Source organism: Lutra lutra, chromosome 8 (assembly GCF_902655055.1).
Source record: "Lutra lutra chromosome 8, mLutLut1.2, whole genome shotgun sequence".
In the NCBI taxonomy this organism is placed as follows: Eukaryota; Metazoa; Chordata; class Mammalia; order Carnivora; family Mustelidae; genus Lutra; species Lutra lutra.
Window position 1 is genome coordinate 74,378,306 of NC_062285.1, and position 16,597 is coordinate 74,394,902.

Below are 16,597 nucleotides of genomic sequence, written 5' to 3' on the forward strand. Positions count from 1 at the left end.
TGGAGCCAAAACCAAGAAGTATACTGAATCCCCAACCTTTCAGTTTGGAAACAAAACAAGAGTTGAAAAGTTCTTCCTCTACTATGTCAATTATTAATATTAAAGCCAATGTTACCACAGTAGATTTTTGAGAACCAAGATCTTATTATATTTTAGTACTCACAGTCAAACAAGATAATGTGGCATAGAAAAGGTTCCCAATAAATGTTTGTAGAATGAATGAATGGCCATGATCATTAACTCTCCCCAAGTTCCTGCTTTTCTTAATAAGCCCTCACTCTGTACCTTTCAATCTTTGATACTTACACCCCTTTAAATTCTGAGCTTATCAAAGTGCTCCTGATATAGTTACACTTTTATTTAACTTCTTTTCTTTCTCAGCAGGATTATTCTCAATTACATAGTCAGAATTACAATTTTAGAGCATCTCATCCTTCGTGAGCTATATTTCTTCTTTATAATCTCTGTACATGGAATTATAAATCAGGCAACATTCATGCTTAATTGGTATTTTCCATACAATTTTTTGTTCCTTCCTCTATTCTTTATGTTTTAGCTTCAAAACATTTAGGCTCCTAACACTAGAAAAGATAGAAGTAATGATATAAATTTGTTCTTTTGTATCTTTAAAGCTTTTATGTTTACTTGCAATGTGATAAGTCCTTAAATTAATCCATAGAATGATTTAAAATCTTAATACTAAACAATAAACAAGAAAATAAAAAATTATTCTAAAGAATTTTAAATACTGAACCTAAAATACACATTAGCTTTCAAAAGCAGTCATATAATAACTGATCCTTTAGGGGCGCCTGGGTGGCTCAGTGGATTAAGCCTCTGGCTTTGGCTCAGGTCATGATCTCAGGGTCCTGGGATCAAGCCCCACGTTGGGCTCTCTGCTCAGCAGGGAGCCTGCTTCCCCCTAGAGGGCCATCACTTGCTAAGTGTGGATCTGATGGCCAAGTCAATAGGCACTAAGTTCAGAAGCATGGAAAACTCAGTGGAGAAACGCAGAGAAAAGATAGGCTAGGGGAAGTGGGAAGATGGAGAAAGTAGCAAAAAAGAGAAGCAGAGGAAGTTTCATGCAATCATTATAAGCAGATGGAAAAAAAAGAGAGTCATATACCCTGGGCAGTCCTAGAGGGTCTCAAGAGGTGACAGCTTGGAACAATAATTCATATCCTTAATGATGACTCTGGACTACCAATAAATGTTTAACCCTGGCCAAACATGTTATCAATTAACAAATGTTTTCTGTCAAAAAAACCCCCCATATTTCTATGCTTTTTACCACCCTCCCCCAAAGGTTTAAAAATTAGCAATAGGCAGGTAAGCCTATATTTGTACCATAATTCTCTCAGCAAAACACTAAAAAGCTGTCCATTTATCAGAATTCAAATTAATTTAAAAATTAATAAGACAATCCTATAGTAACTGTACTTCTACAAACATTTGGAAGTCTTACTGATACCAACTACCACTATTTTCAAGTAGAAAACCACACTCATTGTACCACAAAGAGTAAAGAGAAAACATAGTTTCAATATATAGAATAAAGTGTAGTGTCTTGAATTCGTCAGAAAAACTTCAGTGTTATTTTATATGTGACTTATTGATCATAAATTTTATTAACCAGATTTTAAACAAATGTGATTTTAAATCACCTTGGAAAACTCCCTGTGAAAGCTCAAATTCTCCTATAGTTACTCAATCAGAAAATGCCTGGGGAAAAAGAAGGAATAAGAAACTAAAAGGTAGCTTTTCTTTCTTCCAGGATATACAGAGAATCACTTATATCTCAGGCAAATATATTTAGAATATTGGCAGCTCAAATTGGCATGATTGACACAAGCAGATAACACTCAAAACAAACCTAGGGCTAGGGAAAATTGTATCATAAGCGGTTTTGTGATCCATTTTTTCCCTTCTGTAAAACAGGTAAGAGAATGCTCAAAGATATCACACATAGTGATTTACATACAGTATCATTTTATAGAATTTTCCAAGGTGTTAATTAAAAGTTTTAATGAATGTTAATCATCTGTCAATTTCATTGGCAATCTCTGTTCAACCATATGCTTCTCTTTTACACCTGTAAGTTTTTTTTAAAAACCATTACTTTAAATTGTTTTACTTCCCTAACATGATATTTGTATTAATATTTAGGAAACAAAACTTCTGCAATCCTATACAGCAATCTTCTATAGTCCATTTAAGTATTTTCTAACTTCCTTGAATAAGGTATGAGTATGTAGGATTTGCATGATCATTATACTTCCAAGTGAGGATCTAAAAATCTTTATTCTTTCAAAGTTATACTGGTTTTATGCCCAGGAAACAGTTCTGAGCCAGAAAATTAAACATGGCATTGCATCCTAGAACCCTAGAAATGAAATTCCATCTCATTAAATCACTATATAACTTTTGCTACTTTATCTTTCTCTAGTTCATACACTTTTACATTCAATCCTTCATTCATACATTTTTATTTACTAAGCACTTGGAAGTACTGGGCATACAGCAATGAACAGAACATGCAAATATTTCTCTCCTCAGTGAGCTGAACTTCAGGTTGAGGGAGGCAAGAAAATTAAGAAAATGGATAGTAAATTCGAAATGGTAATTAGAGGTGCAGAGAAAAATAAACCAGGAAGCTGAGAAAGGGAAGGGGGCTAAGTGAGTTCTTGAAGACGGGTGGAAAGGCTGGTGAATGTTGAGACAGGGTGGTGAGAGAAGGACTCACTAAGAAAATATATTTGAGTGAAGACCTAAAAGAGAGCGATCAAGGCATGCAGGTATCTGGAGAAAGAGCAGCAAGTGCCAAAGTGCCCCAGTGGGGGAGTGTGGGGAGTGTTTGAAGAAAGAGCATCAAATGTGGATGGACCAGATGAAACAAAAGAGAAGGGATTGGGCTATGAGGTTCAAAAAGAAGGGCAATAACAAATTGTGACAGCCTTGTAGGCCACAGGAATATCGTGGCTATTGATCCGTGAGAGAAATGGAACATTAAGGCTTTGAACAGAGGAGAAACATGATCTATCTACATTTTCAAATGGTCACAAGAATTGTCTATTAAAAATTGGCTAGAGATGGGCAATGGTGTTAGCAGGGACACCAGTTAGGAGGCTACCAAAATAACCTAGATGAGAGAGGACCATAGCTTGAACTCAAGTGGTAGCTAAAGAAGTTGGAAGAAGCAGTCAGAATTTGGATATATTTTGAAGGTAGAAAAGATAAGATTCCCAAGAGACTAGAATATTAAAGAAAGAGCAGCATTAGGATGCTTTCAAGGATTTCACCGGGGCAGCTGAAAGAATGTTAGTTGCTGGGGCTCCTGGGTGGTTCAGTCAGTTAAGCGCCTGTCTTCGGCTCAGATCATGATCACAGGGGCCTGGGATCGAGCCCGGCGTTGGACTCCCTGCCTGCTTCTCCCTCTCCTTCTATCTCCCTCTCTGTCACATAAATAGATAAAATCTTTAAGAATGTTAATTGCCATAACTGAGATAGAAAACACTCTAGGAGAAGCAGGAGGAAAGCAGTTCATTTTTGTACCTATTATATTAAATTGCCTATTAGACATTTAGTGACAGCAGTCGAGTAGGCAGTTGGATATAGGAGTTTAAAGTTCAGGAGAGTTCTGGTGTCCAGATATATATTTAGAAGTCATCAGTGTACATATGACATTTAGAGCCATTAGACTGGATGAACAGAGTTTTTTGTTTTGATATAAATGAGAAGAGGTCCAAGAATTAAGCCCTGGGGCACGCCAATGTTTAGAGATTACAGTGATGAAGATGGACCAAATAAAGAACAGAGAGGCAGCAGCTAGTATGTACAAGAAAAATCAAGAAATAGAAGTCAAGTTAAAAATGTGCTATGAGGCAAAACGAGTAAACAAGAGTTTCTAATGTCGCCGATGGGACAATTAAGGGGAGGACTAACAAGTGATCATTGGCATAGCAACATGGAGGGCACTGTTGACTTAAACCGAGAGTAGTTTCAGTGCCATGATGAAGGCAAATAAATGCCTCTGTGCTTTCAAGAGAAAAAGAGAGGCAACAATTTGGAGGAAAAAATATATGCAACTTTTTCAAGGAATTCTTTAAACAGAGACAAATGCGGAGTCACTGGGGAAGAGTGACACCAAAAGAGTGTTTTTCCTCTTAAAACAGAAGAAACAACAAATTGATAGATCGAGGGGAAGACCTGGCAAACAAAAGAAATTGATGATGCAGGAGACATAAAGGATACGGAAGCAGTCATGTAGGAGCCAGCCAGAGGGAACAGACTGTAGGATCTTGCGCACAGGTGGAAGAGTGAGCCTTTAATAACAATAGTGACACTTTATACACAGGAAAGAGGAGAAGGCAGAGTATATGCCAGTGGGTACTTAGCTACAGTGATAGAAATTTTGAGAATCCTCTTCTTGTTCACTTAACTTTCTAGAAGAAATGGGATACAAGATCATGAGCTGAAATTGTGGGTGGGAGAGGACACATGAAAAGTGTAATGAGTGTAAGAAAAAAGTAGAAAAGTGGGGTCTCCCTGCCACAGCAACCCAGGCTCTCCTCCACCACTGGGTCCCAGCAAATGTTAGTACTTTCCCCATGAAATCTGTTCTCCTGGATCATCACACAGATTCTTCCTTCTTATCATTCAGATTTCAACTCAAATGTCATCTTCTTCCCTGATTACCCCAACCAAAGCAGATCCCAGGAACTACTCTTGACCATATGATGCTATTTCTTCTTCTTCTTATAAAGTATCATATTTCTTTATTAATAGTTTATTTTCTATCACACTCACTAGATGGTAAGCTCCTTGAGAGCAAGTGCTGTCCACTTTGCTCACTGCTTTAGCCTCAATGTCAAAAATAGTACATGGCATCTAGGAAGAACCTGAGTGATGAACTCATGGACTATATTCGTTACTATATACAAGAACCCTGAAACTAGTTACAACCTCTTTGGGGACATGACTTGAACTAACCTCTAGTTATGTCACCAAGACAATAATTCTGTTTCCAAATTCCACCAAAACACACTATCAGTAATAGGAAATCTACTTCTGTATTTCTGTTTTCTCTATTGTAGATTATTTTTGTCTCTTTAAATGCCACTAAATATAATCTAAAGAAAATAAAAGGAATTTTCTGATATTCTGCAAGTAACTCAAGTCATATTACCCCAGACCATACTCAGCATCTAGGTCCAACTCTTCACCTCGGAGCAGATTGAGGAACATAGACACAAGCACTTAACCAACTAGTTTCTCAGGGGAGCTGAGTGTCCTACTTATTTCTTACAGAAAAAGAGCTTTTTTTGAGAGAGAGAGAGTGAGTCACCACCAGTTGTAATAAGTGTAAGTATCAATTATTTTAGAAATGGTGAATTATGTTTATATGGTTTTTAAAGTTACTTTCCCTTTAGGGCACAGTACTTACTTGTCAAATGGATGACAATAGCAAAACATTCATTTACAAAAAGCTATCCTCAACACACTCTTCTCTAAATGCAAGTTTAATAATTTGTGTTATCTTTGTTTTATTTCAGGGCAAACATAAAGAAAGAATAACCTCCTTATGGCTCATCATGCAGCATTTTCATAAGAAGAAAGCCAATGAATTCAAGAGGACGTTGTGTGTTAATATAAGCCGTGACTAACATGCTCTCTTCCTAGCCACGTCTCAGGACTGCATTTACACAGAGTGGCAGAATTGGCTCTGCTGGTTCTGAACTGTACGTCCCCTTTTATGGAAAATATCAACAGGGATTTTTTTTTTTTTTTTCCCCATGGCTGGAGGTCTTTTCCTCATCTAAATATTAAAGTCTGATAAGTCTTTCCAACTTACTGGAGCATAATCATGCTTGCTACTTGTTAATTAGGAGCAGAGTGATAACTATTAAAAGTTGAAAGAGTTTCCTGGTGGTTGCAACAAGTTTCGACATGATCCCAAGCTTTGTCAATAACCACAAGGGGAAAAAGAAAGCAAAAGGAAAATGCCTCTCTAGAGTCCTTCATTTCTGAGAGAAGGGTGAATGCTACTGCTCTTATATCACTCTCATTTGAAAACCATCTTAATACCAAAGGAGGCCAAATGGTGCACCCAGCCGTTTTCAGGGTGGGCATTACAGCCCAGCCAGAGAGCCAGGAGATCTGGGTTCTGAGATCAATTCTCCTACTTATTTATGTGACCCTCAATTTCTTCCAGTGGGTTTGGAGTAAGAATTAAAGATGTCCCAGTTCTAAAATTCTATTTCTACTGGCCAACTTAAAATCTTGAAGAAAATTTTGCAAAACACTCCTCAAAGGCTGGGCATTTATAATTTCTTTTTTTAGTAGGCAAATACTCAGTATTTTGATAGCTTGTATTGGTATGCCACTTTTCAATGACAGAATGTTTGAGCTCTTACCTAGATTATCTCATTTAGGCCTCTGGGAAGTCTTGCAAAATACATTATAACTGTTTCCTTCACAAGCTAGGAATGAAAGAGAATGAAGAAAAAAAGAGATCAAGTGACTTGCATAAAGTCAGAATGGAGGTTCCATACCCAGAAATACTTGTATCTGTCACTTCACTTGGAATTATAATTCATCAGTACAAGCCCACGTCTAGAGACCAGTTACTATATAGAGAACACAAACAAGCAATAAATAGAATTTAAAACAAAACAAAAAAAAAACCTTCTGAGAAAAGATTACAAATGGCTCCCATGAACTCAGATAATATATCACATTACTTTACCACATTGGGTTTTTTTTCCCCACCATTTAATTCAGTGTTCTTCAGAGAAGTCAGTCTAAAATAAATTTGTCTGCAGTGGCAAATTTCCTAAAACAAATATTAAACATGGCTACTGGGATTTCTGTAGCATGTTATCAAAATAATGAGTTATAAATACTCGATTTATATGCCACATACCTATTAACAAAAAGAAAATATACACATCATCCCCTAGGCCTGAACAAAAAATTATATTTACATTAGTCAAGAAAAAGAAAAAGAAAACAAGAAGCAGAATCTTAGGAGAGTTCAAGTATAGAGGTCACAAGAGGTACTGTCAACACTCAGGGGTACCATCAGAAACCTTATTCTAAACTGTAGAACAACCAAAACGAATATAACCCAAAAGCAGACCTTGTGTTGTTTTTTTTTCCAGAGGTTATAACTCGTAGGACTAATGCCACTCCAGCTGAAAACGATAAAGTTTGAACTTTATCAAAGGTATACGGCATACAAAGAAGATCATAAACCCATCAACAAAAATAATTGTAAGCCTAGCTGCCCCGGTGCTCCGCATTTCACCAAATCAAGGAATGAACAACTCAAATCTTTTGGAATGTTAAAGTTTACAAAATGTGTTCATGAAAGGGACTCATTTTAATGCTCACACAAAAATCCTATGAGTTAAACCCAAACTTACAGGGGAAGAAAGGGAAATTCAGAGAAATTAAGTGTCCTGAGACAAGAACCCAGATGATGGCTTCAGATTCTCTCTCTGCCAGGCTATTTCTGGAGCATCAATACAAAACCAGGTGGGGCGTCTTACAGGACTAATGGGCACAGCTATTTAAGCCATTAAAAACTAGGAATAGTCTTGAAAGAATAATACATAGAACTTTCCTAGAAAAGCAAATTTTATTGCCCTTCTCCACTCAATATCCAATATGCATTAAGAGCTGAATTAGGGATTTAAAGTACAAGAAAAACAGAAGGGGAATAAAGGAAGGACAAAGGAGAAAGGTAGAAATAGAGGAAGGATAAACTTCCCAATTTAGCTAAATAATAAGTGGATTCTCTTCTCTGGACTAGAGACTGGGATAGCAATATACCAGTATAGAGAGTAGGTTAAAGAGCAATGTCTGGGAGTGGGCACTTAAAGAATGGTCTCTTTGCAAGCAACTGCACCAGTCTGCAAGTGGCCAAACAGGTCTTAAAGAGCCAAAAAATAAACTCAGATGAGGAAACTCCCTGAAATAAATGTTTTTGTTATGAAAATTGAGGCAACCTCTAATATTAAGCAGAAAAAAAATCTACATTTAAAATATTTAGGCCCTGGAAATATTGAATTATAATCTGAAAAGCCAAAAGACGTATTATTTTTCCATTTGAACACCTTATCTTGGCTCAGAATTAATGGTTTTGAAAGACTGCATTTTTCATACTTTGGAAAGAGCAGACACACACCAAGCTATAAAAATGGACACATTTTTGTACGTCTGTTATAATAGATGAACACAAAAAGCCTTTGAAATACGTTGTGATTATGCAAAGTATAACTTATAAATTAATGTAACCTATTTTAAATCTATTTTAAACCTTCACAAGAAAATAGGTATGGTCCTTCAAGTAATCAAACTTAAGAAAGTACGTACTCATGTCCGTTACTACTATTGCTTAAAACACTTTTGGAGCTTAACACTTCTCTACTCCTCCAATTAATGACTGACCCAAGAAAACAGATCTGTCACTTGAATGCCACAATTTGTACTACCCCCCCCCATACCCAGTCCCCCATTCCCCTTTGGACCACCTGCCTGTTTTATTAACCAGGCTTGGCTCAGATATATCTTTTGACTCTTTCGAAATAGAACGCCTCTCTTCCAAGTTAAAAAGTTTGCACACAGAGGTAATCAAGAGAGTATGCTGCAGGTTCTATGGCAGCTCCAACGGAGGCGCTCCTGGAACATTCTGAGCAATTTCAGTGTCACCAAAAGATGTGTACAGCTTTGAAAGGGACCATGCTGAATTAGATTCAACACTCTTTTATATAAAAATTTCTGTTTTTAAAAAACTGAAGTCGTGGGGTGCCTGGGTGACTCAGTGGGTTAAGCCTCTGCCTTTGGCTCAGATCATGATCTCAGGGTCCTGGGATCGAGCCCCAAATCGGGCTCTCTGCTCAGCAGGGAGCCTGCTTCCCCCTTGCTCTCTCTCTTCCTGCCTCTCTGCCTACTTATGACCTCTCTCTCTGTCAAATAAATAAATAAAATTTAAAAAAATTTTTTTTAATTAAAAAGAAAAACTGAAGTCATTTCTAGTCATTTGATTTATAAATGTGTCTTAATAAGTAAAAATACAAACAAAACATTTTTAGGTATTCTATTTCATCCACACATACATGGAGGATCAACAGTTTCTTTAAAAATGTGAGGGGGGGGAAAAAAAAAGCCAGAACTAACCTGAAAACTTTTTGGGCAGAGGAAATATTTAAACTGACAATAAAAGTTGAACAAAGTGACCAACTTTGTTAAGTAAGCCCACTGGGAGGAAATATCAAATGAAAGTAGAAAGAATATAGCTTGTTAAGACAGAAGTCACTGAGGTCTTTTCTCTCCCTGTATGAAGAAAAACTCCCATTCAAGGGGGTGTACCCCTTTATCTACCTCTCAAATACTCAATTTATCTCTCTTCATCTGACAAATTCATATTACTCCAGACAACCAAAATATCTAGATTTGGGTCAGTAGCATATCTTCCTCTGTCCTATTTTGAGGGCTGGCTACTTGTAATTCAATCCATCATATTTGGAATTATATCTAGAACCAAGAGAGCCTATCTATTGACTTCTCAACATGCACACTTGACCCCAACAACTACATAAAAGCCATTGCAGAAATAAAGAATAGTACATTGAGATAGGCAGAAAAGTTGCTAGTCAGATTTTGTATCAAGTTTATATAGCCTTTAATTTTTTAAATATTTATTTATTTATTTAAGAGAGAGAGCTAACATAGGGGGGTGCAGAGGGAGAAGGAGAAGCAGGTCCAACATGGGGATTGATCTCGGGACCCCAGGATTATGACTTGACCCAAAGGCAGACACTTAACCAACTGAGCCACACATATAACCCAAGTTTAGATTCCCAAAGAATTTCTTTAGATTCCCAAAGAATAAGGACAGTATTGAAAGAGCCATTTTATGGATGCATAGTAACAAACTTGCTGAAAAGAGGAGACGAGAAGGATGGCTTATAACTACCATGGGTACACTTCAAATTTTCAGTGAGATTGTTTATCTGAAATAAATTCACCAATAATGTCCAGCAAAACAGATAAATTTCATAAGACTATGAGTAAAACAGATTACTATTAAAAGTGTCGTTATCAATAAAAAGACAAATGGCCCTTCCAACTAAAACTATCATCTTCTATATGTTCTAACTCCCAATCTGTCCCTAAATGATTTCATAATGAAATTAAAAGTGTTCGTTTGTAAAAGCAATAGATTTGGAGGACACTAAATGAATTATAGAGTTTTCAAAGTGAACATTCTAACATGAGTTCACTAGCAGCTAACCAGAAACCAGGTGACTTCAAACTACTGAAAAACCACCAGTAATGCTCACAAAAGACTTAACAATTCCAATGAATCCTTTTACTATATTGTGCACTTAAGATTTCCATTATAGCATAACTTTTCAATAAGTTTTCATTTTAAAGTTTTATATAAATTCCTTTTTCTTTCACACATGTGACACAGAGATGTATTTCTAGGGTTTGGTTTTTTTTTTTTCCTGTCTATTCCAAATCAACATTAAAAAAAAAAAAGACATAATGAATCTGGTATTCTACTGCAATTAAACAGTGGTCATTTCCATTTTGCAAGCAAGATGTCCAAGATAAAAAGATAACGTGCCAACCCTTTAAATGTATGGGAGTCACTGCTGACTTTAGAACTCAGAACCTCTAGATCCTGGATATGGAAGATAATTTGATGTTAATAATTCAATGTTAATTTCTCACATATATAACAGTTCTCACTGCTACATGGAGCACAGGCTCTTTATAACAAATACCCTACAGATCTTCAATTGGTAGTTAGGAAACATGCTTTTCGTAATCATCAAGTCTCTTTTAAAATATTATATTTTTAAATACTCATTAAGGGAAACTAATGAGGGAAGATATGAGAGGGATAAAGAAGGTATGTTGTTTTTAAAATTAAAAATTTCAGGACATCAGTCCAGCAGGCATAAAACAACATAAAACAAATAACTAGATAATCCAACAATAAAAGCAAACTAGAAATAATATGAAGGCTTTTTTAGAAACTATTATTGCACATATGCAATAATTACTTCCATCAAGACTTTTATTATACATTTGTTTTTATGGAATCATAATGCACAAGTGCATGCTATTGTTTAAACACATTCACCACATACCCCATAACAGAATATGATGACAATATGTATTAAGGATAATACAGAAAATGTGGCTAAATGCATTCTGTATTATGGTTCCATAATACAGCATGCAAATGGTTCTGACTAAGCAGACACAGGAGACAGTCGTTAGTGCGCACGCTGTGAATGTATATTATGAATAATGCATAAAACTTGGCTAAGTCCTAATGAGTCCATTGACATCCTATGGGGTCCAAAGGAGGCTCAGATCCCAAAGCATGGCCCTGGCACATTTCTATCCACCAATCATTATAAAAAACAATACCATGAAAACAAAGGACATTCAACAACATGAATGCACTCTCATTCTAGGTAAAGCTTTTGAAATAAGCACAAAAATTAGAAGAAAACTTTGAAAGGAGAACTAAAAGTCCATCTTACATCATCACCCCACTTACAGTTTTTCAAAATTATCTATTGCAATTTAAATGGGACAAAAGCTGCCGTTGAGGGTTTGATGTTACTTCTTTTCTCTGGTTTTCTTCAGGGAGCTGCTATTACAAGGAAGATCTAAGCAATCCGAAGGAAAGTGACCAAACTCTTAGACCATGGTGGTAGAAAGTCCTCCTGCTTTGAATGAGAAACGCTTACAAAATGAATTATACCCAATTAAATAAGGAAATAGATATAATGTGTCTGAAAGCAGTCTTTAGGGTAAAAAAAATCCTTAAAATTCCAGTTTTTACACAGCTTTATAAAGAATCTAAAAGAATGCTATGAGCATGTCACTTGCAGGACATTAAAAATCAGTGGGTTTTTTTCCCCCAATAGCCATTAAATACTCTTAACAACTGAGTCCTTGAAAAGAGAAACCTTGTCTTTTATCCCCAGATGGGTGTACCCCAAAACGAACACCTATACAGACATGTTCAACGTGTTCACTGAGCCAAAAATGCAGAGCTGAGCAAGCTGTGCCTGAGATGCACAAATTAAGTATGTGACAGAAGCTTGTGCACCCAAGCCTCCCCTTGGAGTAGGAGTGGGAAAGCAAGGACAGCTGCTCCTTCGCAGTGCTCCCAGGGACGGGTGGGAAATGGGCACTCTGGGAACACATCCCCAGAGAACAGTGAAGAGGCAAAGGCCGGCCACTTGGGGAAGCAGCAGGCCAAGAAAAACCCTCACTCTCAGAAAACATACAAGAGCAAAAGGCCGAAGTGGGAGCAGGAGTTAAAGTTCTGGGGATGGAGTTCTGGACAATCTGCCTGGCTCCCTGATGTTTCCCCATCCCTTCTCCAGGTGCAAGAACGGGGCACAGTCAAGGCAAAGGTCGGAAGCTGCCGCAGAACCTAAAGTGTGGCAAAGTAGAGAAATCCCCATCACGGAATTGTAAACCGCAAGTCATTTACCATCCATATCCGGGCTCAAATCAGTTCCCAGAAGTTCTAATGGCAATTTCGCCTAGATGGTGTGAAGGGAGGGCTCGCTGGAAGACCCCTTCTGCAAAATAAAATTGCTATATTTTCCCATCCCTAACTACCAAAAGAGCCAGAAATTCTAAGTCTAGTAAACGTTTATGAAAAACAACCCTTCATACGTTTCTATTTAAAGTACAAATACTCCTGGGTATAGTTAAGTAAAAAAAAAAAAAAAGAAAGAAAGAAAGAAATGATAAATTTGTATTTGCTTTCTTTTGTGAAAAGAACTAGGACAATAAGGGAGCCTAGCATGTTTGCAGTAGATACTAGGTGATTTAAAAATGGTTAAAGAAGGGACACACTGACAATTAACTTTGCTTGCTTTTCCGATTGGACTGACCCTGGGATGATCAGGGATTCTGGGATGAGGAATTAAGACTCTCAACGGACACTTAAAGTTTAAAACTTTCCCAGTGCTGTATTATTATGTTTGTATTTACACCTGGGTAAGCGCTGTCGTTGTTGCTAGAGCATGAAGTATGAAAATCATACAGAAAAATAAGGTATCTGTTGTAACCACTTCTGCTGTTTTCCTTGTTCTAAAATTTGCCTCGTCGCAAGTGTGAGAGAACAAAGTTCTGTTCCTGATATGACAATTCCATAAAGCTATTCTGCCTTTGAAAACCATTCTCCACCAGGGTTTGTCCCAGCTACTCTATCAGCCACCGACAATTGCTTCACTCCCCCAGCGTTTCCTCACCCCTCCCAGATGCCACCAAAAGAATCACAGAAAGTCTCTCAGTAGCACTTTGCTTCTCAGCGGGAAGCTGTACTGTTTGTGAGATCCGTTTTGATACAAACCTAAATTAGGCCTCTGGAAATAGGTAATGCATAAAAAGAAGCATTTTGTGTCACCAAATTATTATTATAGGTTATGGTTAACCCTTGGAAGATAGAGGTGAGCTCTGCAGCTCCCCACTGAGGTGACTATTTGTCATGAAATCACAGGCCCTACCTCAAAAGATGTTTCAGGTGAGCTTGCGATAAGGCAAACTATCTGGTTGACCTATAGGATTCTGATAGCTAGTTTTAAGTGGGGAAGCTATGAGAAATGCCAGTTAAACAAAAGGATCAGCACAGCATGGAGAGCCAGCAGTCAGCTAGTGTAAGTTTAACAGCTGACAGAGCCTGGAGATGGAGGGAAACGAAAATGGATCAGGATATTTTACTATCAGACAGATTTAAGACTCTTCTCTTTGAAAGCTCTCCTTGCAAAGACAGGCAGAGGGGCAAAAGTTCAGAGCTACGACCATTTTTTTTTAAAGGTTACTTGTGATAAAACTATTAACTCGTCACGTGGAGTTAAAATAAATTAGAATATTGAACATACTGAGGCTTCTAATGATTTCTTCATACAGTTCAGATGGTAAATAAATTTTGTTTTTGGAATCCCTTGCACAGAAATTTAAAATTCTGGTCCATAATTAAGATTCAAAGAAATCTAAGAACTGACTCTAAAACTATCCCAGCATCAGCATCCTAGCACCAGTTCGTGAAAACATTTGGCATTTGAGCTTTTCTAATTTAACCCCTATTAATATTTGATTCTCTTATTTTTCTTTCTTCATCACTACATTAAAATAAGCAGAATTCACAGTATTAATAATTATAAACATAACTGAGTTCAAGAATCCAATCAAAGACTGCTTTCTATTAACCTGCAACCTAAAGGAACCACATAGAACATGCATGACATCTTCTCATCTTTCAGTCTAACTCAGATCACTTTCTTATTAAAAACTGTATAAGAGTCAACATGTCATAGAATAATAACTCAGCTTTTCCTTCTTTTTCATGCATTTTTTATTCTGCATTTTGGTAAAAATTATCACACGTGCCTGACTTATCTCATTAAAATAAACAGACATGACTGAGTTCATATCTCTTGAGACACAGTAAACACAGTGCAAAATGTAATTTCTCAAATTAGAATAACATATTTACTGAATAAATAACTGAATAAGTAAAGCTTCTTCAAAGTGAGTATCACAGGTTTATGGTGAAAAGTAACAGAGTTATTCTGTAACTGGTATCATGGGGGAAAAAAATAGCTAATAAGAACAACCAAAGTTTTATGAGGAGTTTAGGAGACTATGGATACCAGCCAAATTGCATAGCTACACCAGAGCTTTTAGCTGAGCTGCTAAATTTGAACACAGAGTAAATGTTCTTCTCCCCTTTCTTAGACATAATCCATAAAATAATAGTTTCTTTTCAATGTCTAAGAATGTTGTTTAAGTCTCATCCTAGTCAGCAACAGGATCTTCAGCCTCGGAAAAAGTCTAGTCAATCACAATAAGCTGCAGAATATAACATTCGAACATCAAAAGTCCTGGAATCACTCACTTCACAGTGAGGCCATCATATGATCCCAATACAATCTCATTCAAGGATTTCTGACTAGCTAATTGCTTGGCATCCTTGGGATATTCAGATATCATCTGAATTCCAGCTACTGAAATTAAATCCCCTGTGTTTCCACTTTCTAAAATAATTCCTCAATTCAAATATCCAACAGCACGAGATCAGGTCATACCTAAAGCACCACACTGTAGACAAGGCCCTCTCTCAAAAGTTTCTGCGGTTTATATGTCACACATGGTACATACCTGTGAGGTCCATTCCCTGGGAAGTCGCTTTTGCTGCAGCTTCCTCCTTAAAAATATTCCTACACCCATGCTGATTTTGTATCTGTTCAGTTCAAATTTAGATTCATTGGTACTTTTCCATAGTTACATTTCTTGCTCAGTTGATAGGTCCCTTTATTTATTCTGAAGTTTTCGATGTAAGACAAACAGGAATACCACCTTCTAAAATTACTACTATCCTACCATCCTCCGATGGAACATTAGTGGGAAGCAATATTCTCCAAAGCTATGAAGCATACACTGCCCTAAATTACATTGCAGTCGCTGCCCTGAGCTCACACATTTTTGAATAGAAAGGCTCCCAGGGATCTCTCTGTACTGACTGCATTTACTGCTTTAAAATATTTTTAACCCAGACGCTGAAGTGCCAGCCTTGCAGTTCCTCATGCTAATCCCGGCTTGGGTGGCTGTTCTTAAGGGAAAGCATTCAAAACATTGTAACAGTGCATCAACTTTGACCCTTTTCACTTAAACATGAGACTCTTAAAAAAAGTTTGAATTCCAGAGGGAATCACTGAACTTTGACCTGCTTAAAATTAGTTTTGTTTTAGTGCCTTCATGGTGACTCAACAGGCCAATTTTCCAGACACTTAAGACGTTTCTGCCCCTGAAGATTCCAGTTCAAGTCCACAGCTATGTTTGCTGGTCAGATCAGAACACTTTGTCCCAGGGTTTCAAGCAGCAAATTCCCAGCTCTCCATCTCTTTGCCAGATGTTGGCATTAGTTGGTATTAAACTCGATCTAAACACACACACACACACACACACAACACACTCTACTCACAAATGGGATAGGCCCTATTTTTTTTCTTCTTTTTTTTTTTTTCCACATACAGCCTTTTAGGAAACAAAGTTTTCCACTCAAAATTCGGTCATGGAGAAATGTTTATCAGGATTATATAAACATTACTTACTAGCCTAACTCCTACAAGAATAAAACTCCTAACTTTTGGTAAGCACTACTATGCTGCATTTATAATACAAGCTTTCTGAATCTACTCTTCTTACTGGGAAACAAAAAAGCTACTGGGATTTTATTTTCTAATCCATTACAGATTTTTTTTAATTTTCAGTTAATAATTATATTGCAAATTAACATTATCACAATATTACACTTTCCTTCAGTGGAGTTTCAAGAACAACATCTGTGAAAAATCCGTGACAGTTAATAGGTAAAGTTACCAAAGAACTAAAGGTGTCATACAATTCATTCAGTTTGATTTCGTACCTCAAAACTGCTCCCCCTTTTAGCTAAACTAGTTTTTTTGCAAAAACAAAACAGCACTCAATTTCATTAATACAATCTAAGATGTTTAATAAGAGGGAAGTAACTATTAGTCTAGAACAA

The 16,597-nt window shown here is 36.9% G+C and overlaps 1 protein-coding gene across 1 annotated transcript in view; it reads right to left on the reverse strand.

Annotated features, from left to right (window-relative positions):
* Positions 1-15,653, reverse strand: part of SOX5 (SRY-box transcription factor 5) — a 981,725-nt gene extending 966,072 nt beyond the window's left edge. The window contains 1 exon segment of the mRNA XM_047740105.1: positions 15,211-15,653. The gene's annotated coding sequence lies outside the window, so the exon portion shown is untranslated.
* Between the last annotated feature and the right edge of the window lie 944 nt (positions 15,654-16,597).